Below are 9797 nucleotides of genomic sequence, written 5' to 3'. Positions count from 1 at the left end.
CTAATTAGGTCTAATTAGGAAACTGAAATACTTGAATATAATTATACGGAATAAATAATGGAACGTTTTCTTCCAACGAGTATTTCTACACACATGTAAAATATTAATCTCAATATATGGCTTTTTGTTCAATGCAAATAATTATGAAATTGTCCGTCTAATATACTTTCAATGACCATATATATACTATATATATAGTAATTACAGCGGTGTCCTATATGTTTATACTTTTAAACTTGGGTGTAACATTGCGTTTTTAGGAATATGCAAGTTATCGCGCACCTGCAGTGTTATTGGGACTTCCAATAACAAGAATTACAATTTTGCCAAAGATTTGCAAACCTAAAATGTATCAATGTGACTTTAAACCAAAAACAATAATATATGTACATGTATATAGTTACTAAAGTAGACGATCACTTTGGTACTTTCATCCCATAATTGACTTTCACTTCCGGTAATATGTGGACAATGAATACATCATGCAAGGTCTTGTATAATCTTGCGATTCTGCTTTGATATTTTTTGTCACCAATTATACGATGCCAGGGAAATAGAGCTAATTAAGATTGATTAAATGCCCTGATGATCTGTAGGTCAAGTTCGAATCTGGGTCATGTGTGGTCTAAAACTAGGTCACCCGGTCAAATTAAAGGAAAAGCTTGTGAACATACTAGAGACAACAGTTGTGACTCAATCTTTATGAAACTTGGTCAGAATGTTTGTGTTGATGACTTCTAGGTCAAGTTCGAAACTGGGTCATGTGGGTCAAAAACTAGATCACTAGGCCAGATCAAAGGAACATCTTGTTAACACTCTAGAGACCAGAATTTAATTTTGAAACTCATCATAGTTGGTCAGAAGGTTTGTCTTTATGACCTCTAGGTGAAATCTTGGTTATATAGTGTCAAAAACTAGGTCACCCGGTTAAATCACCCGGTTTGTGAACACTCTAGAGGCTACAGTTGGTACTTTATTGATTTAAAAACTTACTTAACTTATTTATTTATTAATTTTGTTGGATTTAACGTCGCACCGACACATGATAGGTCATATGGCGACTTTCCAGCTTTTAATGGTGGAGGAAGACCCCAGGTGCCCCTTCGTGCATTATTTCATCACGAGCGGGCACCTGGGTAGAACCACCGACCTTCCGTAATACTTAACTTAATACATCCAGTTCTGTGCACACTGCTACTTTAATTTAATGAAATGTTTAGACATTAAACAAATTGTCTTGGCCTTAAAAATAGCACTGTCAAATTTTAAGTAGATATTTGTTTTCTCCACATGTTTTCATGCAACAAAAGAGTATAGTTATTCTGTGGTGCGCCTTTAAAATGTAGACGTTAGGAATCCGGACCTAAATGTCGGCGAAATTTACTGTTCAATTTCGGTTCATCTGAATTTTTGCAGTTAATAATGTCACGTTTTATCTTTATATAAATGTAAACACTTTTCGTGGAGTAATTCATATAGTAGAGACCATCATAAATTATGTTAATAATATTTTTATTATTATGGACTGTCCTCACCTTAAATACCATATTTAATGCCATGCACATTAGTAGAGCTGTTTCTATTACTTAATTAAGAATGTGTGAGGCTGTATTTCTACTTATAACAAACTCGAGCAAGAGAAATGATACAAACTCTCACACATTTGACATCCTAACTTGGAAAAAGATGGAATGTGGGCCTATCTCCGAGAATGTAAAATAGCAAGCACCGTCTACTCCTACACTACGAATAAACGAGCAGACGATATAAAATATTTAAAAGCCTTTTAAGTCAAGATTGTTTAAGTAACATGATTTGAAGTCACAGAAAATATTATTAAAATAAATGCTTCATTATGTTGCAGTATTGTAATGCCGATCTTTAGTTTTCGCCTGACTACTTCTCATATTTTGCCCATCCCTCTTCTTAATCAAGGAGAAAAATTGTCAGGGAGCATATTCACATTTGTATAATCACTTTTTTTAAGGATGGTCCCAGCAGCTGTCAGTGCCAAAGTTAAAAACGAAAGAAAACCAATATCTCTATAACAGCAGTCAAAACAAATTTTCTGGTGAGTACAACATTATAATGTAATTAGACAGGAGTGCAAAACCTATCATCTATCTATTTGCGGTAGATAAAGTGTTGAGGTAGAAAAGTCAATGACTTGTTAAATTATGATTATTTTTAACGTTTAATTGAACATTCCACAGTCTAAACTAGGACTTCTATTAGTTTCAAAACATATTTTCGTTAAATTAGTAAAATACAATAAGCTGTAATGCTTTCCAGACAAACAGACATCATTTCTATTTAGACTCAATCAAGTAACCTTCCTTTGATATACTTTACCATGTCAATAAAAGATACAGCCTTATCAAATTTCTTTCAGTCATGCTGCGTTTGCGCATGATTTTGTTATACTGGGGTCTAAGGTTATTAAAGTAAGTTAGAAGACATACAATTGATCACGTTCAATATTGACTAAGTGTCAACAGATCAGACGGTGGAGTTTTCTGCTTCATATAAGCTATACTTCTGTACATACAGCTAAAACAATCTTAAGTGATATAACTGAACGAGGGACGGAAGGTGTGCAATATCATAATTATATTTGTGTGACATAATAGCCTGATGACATCTTGTGTGACTTCTTCCTTTCCTAAAGTTTGAAAATCACAAACTTTTTAATGAAATGATTTGTTCAATACAGGAAAGATCTTTTAAGCAAGCAGATCAAGTAGGAGGCTTTTCATTTTCATAGGCTTAGGTTACACGCTTAGTTTTGTATTTTTATCTAGTTTTTTTGGCATATAAATGCCTTACGAGTGTTTTATCATTATTATTATTATTGCTATTATTTTGTCTTTAGTAACATAGATAATTGATACTAGCCTTTTTTCTTTACCAATCATGATGTAATCCGAGTGTAAAATTATAAACATCAGAAACAGAACAGAACAGATATTTTATTAAGACTTGTACAGAGTACATCGTCTACAAATACAATATTAACGTGACAATAAACATGTGTTATATACATGTCATTCTCTGTTATGCGCATATTATTATTATATCCTTTATATTGATGACTCATTATTTATTGATAAAGCCTGTCCTAGTTTTGAGACATCATATATGTCAATGAGTTATTTATGGACTATGATTGTCTAGAAGGTTCCATAAACAGGAGGTTTACACTATTTTAAAAGATTTTTCCAGAATCTTCTGTTTATTGTTAGTTGTACATGAAAGGGTTGGAATCTTCAATGATACTTTAAATAGGCAGCTGACTGAGGACAGGACAGAACATTAAGTAAGATCTTATTGAAAAACTTTCATGTAGATCTTAATAGAACTTGATTGATATACATTAAGACTGTGGAGTTAAAAAAATTGAACAGAGGATTTATATTCTTTAGATATACGAAATGCAATTTGGAATGTGTGTGAAATATTTGTAGATTTCGATTTGATCAGCACAGTGCTTGGACTATTCTTGTATATTATGATTCGATTTTACGGCTAATTAACATTTTCAAGTTATCTGAATTGTTACTTTTCATAATAAACTTTGTTATTGTTAAAAGTTGCTGGGTTTTTTTACCTAAAGTATTTTATGTAACAAGAAATTGTAACCATTATAAATAACACAAGAGTTAAGGAATATTTTAGTCTTGAATATACAACAGAAAACATCACTACCAGGATGGTTTGGTGTTGTTTTTTTTTTATCAGGACTGGCATTTTCCTGGACTTCTTTTCTCTCCCCATCCACGATGTAAACAACAGAAACAACAGATCCGACCATATCTTATGCTGAATTTTCTTGTGGTTTTAAAAGTCTAATTAACAAATATATTATATTTGTGAAGGCAGTAACTGTTGTTTATTTTAAGAAATGGCTTACTCGTGGACATATCTTTCTCATGGTCTCAATACTTTTGAAGTAAGGAATAACTCTTGGCAATTTTTCTTAAATGAGCTGTTTATTGTCTTTCTTTTAGATATAAGAGGACTGCTCTCTCGGTCATTTACATATAAGTAGAAGAGATGTCTTTACTTGACCTTCTATCCATTGACCTTCAGCATGTTCATGCAGTTTTATCCAACAGTATTAATAGAACAATCTTTCCCTTTTGTATTTTCCTTTTTGTTTCAGGTCGTTGTCCTGTAAAATAAGGTGATCTATACGTAGACAAAGTCAAGAATAACTCTGGATTCGGGTCTACTGCATTGTTTTTCCCGATTTCACAGTTCCGGCCATTTCAGTACCGGTGATTACGGGAGGTCATCTGTTCGTGATGAAATAAAGACGGTCGTACCTACGTTTGTTTATATTTTTATCAGGCATTGCTTCTAGAATGATTATAAGGATTCCTTCAACTGATAGTAACTGTTATGACAATATTCCTTTTCTAAGATACTGCTGATCAGAATACTCGAACGATAATTTTATCTAGTGGCGTTTATGAAAATGTAGGGAGGCAAACAGGCAAACATGATTGCCGTAACAATACTTTTCTTCAAGGTTTTTTTTTTCAAATAGAACACTAAAGTGTGATAAAAGGAAGTTTATTTCAAAGCATATTTTGAAGCCATTCTGAGTTTTTCTATGAAACGTTAATTTTATCCATCACCAGTCTTTATTATATGTCATTGCTAACTGGTATGCGAAGGGTGTTGCACATTTAAGTTGCTCTCATGCACAGACTCAGTCAAAACTAGTCTGTTTTTACAGGGCAGCCTTACACGATTCCAGTGGAAATTCTTATAGATTTCACAGTGGCAGTGTGGTTGCAGTATACATCGCCCTTGTCTTAAACCCAGTGCTGTTATACTTTCTATCTGTCATTTGGGATCATGAAGTCAACAGATGTCCGCTTAAGCCGTTGCTAAGCCCTTAGGGGCTTGACGGATTATGTTCATTTCATTACCTCGTTCATAAATCGTTTGCCTCCGATGTGACGTCGAAATAAACTTGACAAATTATATATCATTGGAGAGATAATTTTAATACAAACTTGAAAATAAAGATTTTTTGCCGTATTTTTATTGTATATAAAAACGCTACTTAAAACAACTTGTCAAGTACGTCATTTTGTGCTCTGCTGAAAAACTGACGTTAGTGGTCATGTTTTGAGATTTACAGCTGCAAAAAGAAGAATAACAGAAAACTGAAAACTACCAGTCAATCGGAAATATCGTCAACTTTAATTTAGCAAAATTTCATAACAGTCCGTTGAAAATCTTAAAAGGGACAATTTCATTTAAAATTAACGAAGTTTTTATTAACTGAATGTTAATTCTATCATGCAAGATGAACCTGTAGTTTTAGAATATGTATAGGCATTATTTGATACTAGGGATAGGAACGAATACTGAAATATTCGAATATTCGATTTGTTTTAATGGAAGCTTTAAATTCTTATTAAGTGATTGGCAATACACAATGTATTCCTTTGTTTAAAGCGTGAATTATCGTACGTAATAAGGCCTAAAAATGTTTGTTTCGGGTAACCTAACCCGACCCTACCTAGTTAAACCCGCCGACCCTAGCGTGCTTTTTCACGTTTCTGTTAGTATAATCGTGAACATATTTAATTAATTCAGTGTTTTAGCTTCAAAATGATACAAAATAAAAATGAAATCGATTATAATTTAGACCGTCGAAACTTTATCTAAAAGTAGCAGGTCGTCCCATTTAAGCACGTGTCGAGCTGTTGTATTACCGCCGCCATTTTGAAAATTTTCAATCGACGTGTAAAAAGTAAGTAAGGCAGACTTAAACCTCCTTTAACATGATCTGATGCATCAATCATATGTTATTTCTTGATTTTATTATAAACTACTTCAACATTTATTTCGAATACGGCCGATTGCGGAAGAAAACCGATTCTGCGGACGGTCTGAAATGTCGTACAAAATATTGCAAAAAGATAGACAATATCTACAAGTTTGGTATTGTTTTCACAAAAAAAATAAATTCTAAAACTTGTTACATAAAACAGGCGCCAATAAAAATGAACAAACGATAAAAAGGTATCCCATTCACGCCTAATGACACTCGGGTCAAGCAGGTTGAAGAGCGCGTTGAGCGGCCGCAACACGTTGCACATCGCTCTCGCACAGGTGACGAGTAGGGTGGAGCATTTGGAGAAGGAGCGCGATAACTTCAGGGACGATATGACATATTTGAAATCCCAGTCAATGAGGAATAACCTCGTTTTTACCGGCGTACCGGAAGTCACGGAAAGTAAGCTCCGGGTGCACCTTCATAAGGCCCTGAAGATCGCGAAAGAGGTTGCGGATAATATGCAGTTTGAACGGGTACATCGCTCACCGGGTCAACCTACCTCAGGAAAGACCCGATCTATCATAGCAAAGTTCGCCTTCTTCAAGGACCGCGAGACTGTCCGACGGCAATGGAAGAATTTGATCTGTACTAACTTAAATAGTTTTGAACAGTTCCCACAGGAAGTTGTTGCCAGGGGTCGAAAATGATACCGAAGATGAAAGAGGCGAGGGGGCAAGGCAAGAGAGCTTGGATTACCTACGACACCCTCTACATCGACGGCCGTCCAGTCAAGGAATAGGGGTATGATGGGGGAGAAATCACGATCTTGTCGTGGAATGTAAATTGACTTACTAAGTGCAAGAACGATGATCAGTTACTTGTTAACATTTTGTCAAAATATGATATTTGTTTTTTATTTGAATCCTGGACTAATTCTTCAAGTAACATTAACTTAAACGGATACATTTCTCATAATTTTTATAGGAAATTCCAGAATAGAAATGCGCGTAGATGTAGCGGTGGAGTAGTTTTATATTATAAAGAATATTTAAAAGATGGAATTGGAATCATACAAAATCATCATGATTCAATTATTTGGGTGAAACTTGATAGAAAGTTTTTGGTGTTATGGAAGATATTTATCTTTGCGGTTGTTATGTTTGGTGCGAAGATTCACCTGCGTATAATATTTTAAGTGTCGATTTCTTTTATTTACTAGAAAATGACATTGCCATTTATGATAAACGTGGTCAGGTTTTTCTTTGTGGTGTCTTTTAATAGTAGAATAGAAGATATGCTGGTCAGAATATCTTCATGTCTTTGTTGCAATGAATTAGATATTGAAGATGAATATCACTTTGTTTGTAAATGGTCTACCTACGCTAATATTAGGCGAAAGTATTTGAAGCAATGCTATTACAACCGACCTTCTGTTTACAAATTCCACCAATTGTTAAATACAACTGATAGATCCGAACTTGTTAAATTAGCAAACTTTGTTAAAGAAGCATTAGTTTTAAGAAATAATTGTCTTAATATTGTAACATAATTATGTTTTTACATTTTTATTCATTTAAGTATACACAGATTGCACATGTTATACATTTTAAACACTTACAAATATTGTATATTAACAATGTATGTTAGAAAAATGAAAATATAAACATACTGTATAGCAATACCTTAATATAACCAATATTAATATAGTGTGTCATCTGATATACTTAAAGGTTTTTGTTTGATGAAGTGGGGATAGAAAATTTGGAAAAATTACCCAAACATTTGTGAGCAAGAATGTTTAGAGAGAACATGTTTTTCGATATTATATTCTGCGCTTCTGCATATACATATACATTTGTATATAAATATAAGAGTTCAAGTTATAAAATCATTCCATTTTGTGTTAAATATATCTATTTTGTCTTTCAAAGTTGCTATTATTCGTTCAATGCCAATACGCCATGTTAGATAAAGTTTGAAAGATTCAATTTCGGGTATATTTTTGTTATACTTGCATTTACTTATAAAATATTTGGCTAATATCAAAATGAAGTTAACAATATTTCTTTTTATAGTACCCGTTTCTTCTTCTAACCCTAATGACACTGTTCTATAACTAAGGATATCTAATTGAATATTTTTAGTTCTGAGAAGTCTTTGTAGATTAACCCAGAATTGTTGTATTATTTGACATTCCCAAAATAGGTGCCTCTGTGTTTCTGAGACCATTGAACAGAAATCACACAACCTAGAATTTGTGAGTTTGCATTTGTACAGATAATTGTTATTTGGTATTATTCTCATTAGATATTTATATTGATATTCTCTTAACTTTGAATCGATAGTGCACTTTGTTGGTGTTGTAAAAACATGTTTCCATCTAATTTGTTCTCCTAATAATTCTGAATCCCATTTCTTTAGATTTTTGTTGCTACTGTGTATTTGTTTAATTTGTAATTCATACAACATTTTATTCATTTTTATAGTTTGATTAATTTTATCTATTAAATATCCAGTTCCAAGTGTTAAGTTGATTTGCTCTTCAGCTAAGTGTTTTTCCCATTTTTTGTCTATTGCTCTTCTCAATGTCAAATAGTTAAGAAATTCACCATTTTCAATACCATATATATATTGCATTTGTTCAAATGTTAAGAGATGTTTAGTTCGGAAGTCAAAAATATGTTCCATGTATAAAATGTCTCTTTCCAACCAAGGTTTGTAAAGAAACAAGTTTCCATTTGTCTGTTTTATATTTGAGTTATTCCATATTATTTCTTTCGAGTAGTTTTGTATACATGGTTTATAATTAATTGTGCACCAGGATATTACTATCTCCTTAAGAAAGGTGAACTTGAAATTTAATTTAGCTGCATCTGCTTTGCAAGTGTTTATATTTAAATATATGTTCTCCATATTTTTCTAGGTCTTTGTTATAAATTTTATTCCATTTTGCATCACTTTTATAAGTGATTCTTTTTACCCAGCTAGCCTTAATTGAATTTATGAAGCAGTCTATATCTAACATTTTCAATCCTCCATTTTCATATGTTTGTATAATTGTATTTCGAGATATTTTATCAGGTTTGGAATCCCACAAGAAGTCAAACATGAGATTTTTAATTCTTTTAATTCTATTTTCTGTAGGATTGTTTAATACTGTAAGTGGGTATACCAGTTTTGGAAATGCGAATGATTTATTTACTGTGATTTTACCTATTAAAGAGAGTTTCCATCTTCTCCATTTGTACAGTGTATGTTGAAATGCATCTATCTTAGGGTCTAAATTAATTTCTAGTACTTTAGTTGGGTCATTTGTAAAGTGTATACCTAGAGTTGAGGCCTCATTTGACGACCAAATAAATTTCTTTGTTTTGCAAAAGGTTATATTTGTATGCCGCAAAGACCCTATCCTCAGTACAGTACATTTTGATATGTTTAATTTTAAACCCGATATCTGACTAAACTTTTCAAATGATGTGATAAGATTTTGAAAGGACCTTTCTGTGCCATCTAAGAAAAAACTTGCATCATCAGCAAAAAGTGTTTGTTTCATTTCAGTATTTAGAATTTTAAGTCCTTTTATATTTTTATTATTATTTATATATTGTGATAGTATTTCAATGCCTATTATGAATAGATAAGGTGAAAGTGGACAGCCTTGTCTTACACCTTTTTCTATTTTAAAAAAATCAGAAAAATGCCCATTGTTGGTGATGCAGCTTTTTGCGTCTCTGTAAAACAGCTTTATCCAACTAATAAGTGTTTCACCGAAGTTGAAGTATTTTAAACATTTGAAAATATAGTTATGGTCTATGCTATCAAAGGCTTTTTGAAAGTCTGAGAAAAATATTAATCATATTTCATTATCATTGTTTACTTTTTCTATTACATCATATAAGATTCGTACGTTTTCACCAATATATCGTCCCTTAATAAAGCCAGTTTGATCCTTATTTATAATATCATCAAGTACTTTTTTCATTCTATTTGCTATTGATTT

At 32.5% G+C, this 9797-nt stretch overlaps 1 long non-coding RNA gene across 3 annotated transcripts; it reads left to right on the top strand.

The window, feature by feature from the left end:
* The first annotated feature begins 3327 nt into the window (after window positions 1–3327).
* LOC128559390 (uncharacterized) lies at window positions 3328–7414 on the top strand. Of its 3 annotated transcripts, none has more exons than XR_008372311.1 (2): window positions 3328–3501; window positions 4163–7414. It is a non-coding gene; the product is annotated as an uncharacterized LOC128559390 (long non-coding RNA). The 3 variants fall into 3 exon arrangements; XR_008372312.1 differs by having other exon boundaries at window positions 3328–3949; XR_008372313.1 differs by having other exon boundaries at window positions 3330–3445.
* The last annotated feature ends 2383 nt before the right edge of the window (window positions 7415–9797 follow it).

This window comes from Mercenaria mercenaria, chromosome 9 (genome assembly GCF_021730395.1).
Source record: "Mercenaria mercenaria strain notata chromosome 9, MADL_Memer_1, whole genome shotgun sequence".
NCBI lineage: Eukaryota > Metazoa > Mollusca > Bivalvia > Venerida > Veneridae > Mercenaria > Mercenaria mercenaria.
This window is presented reverse-complemented; position numbering and strand designations above follow the sequence as displayed.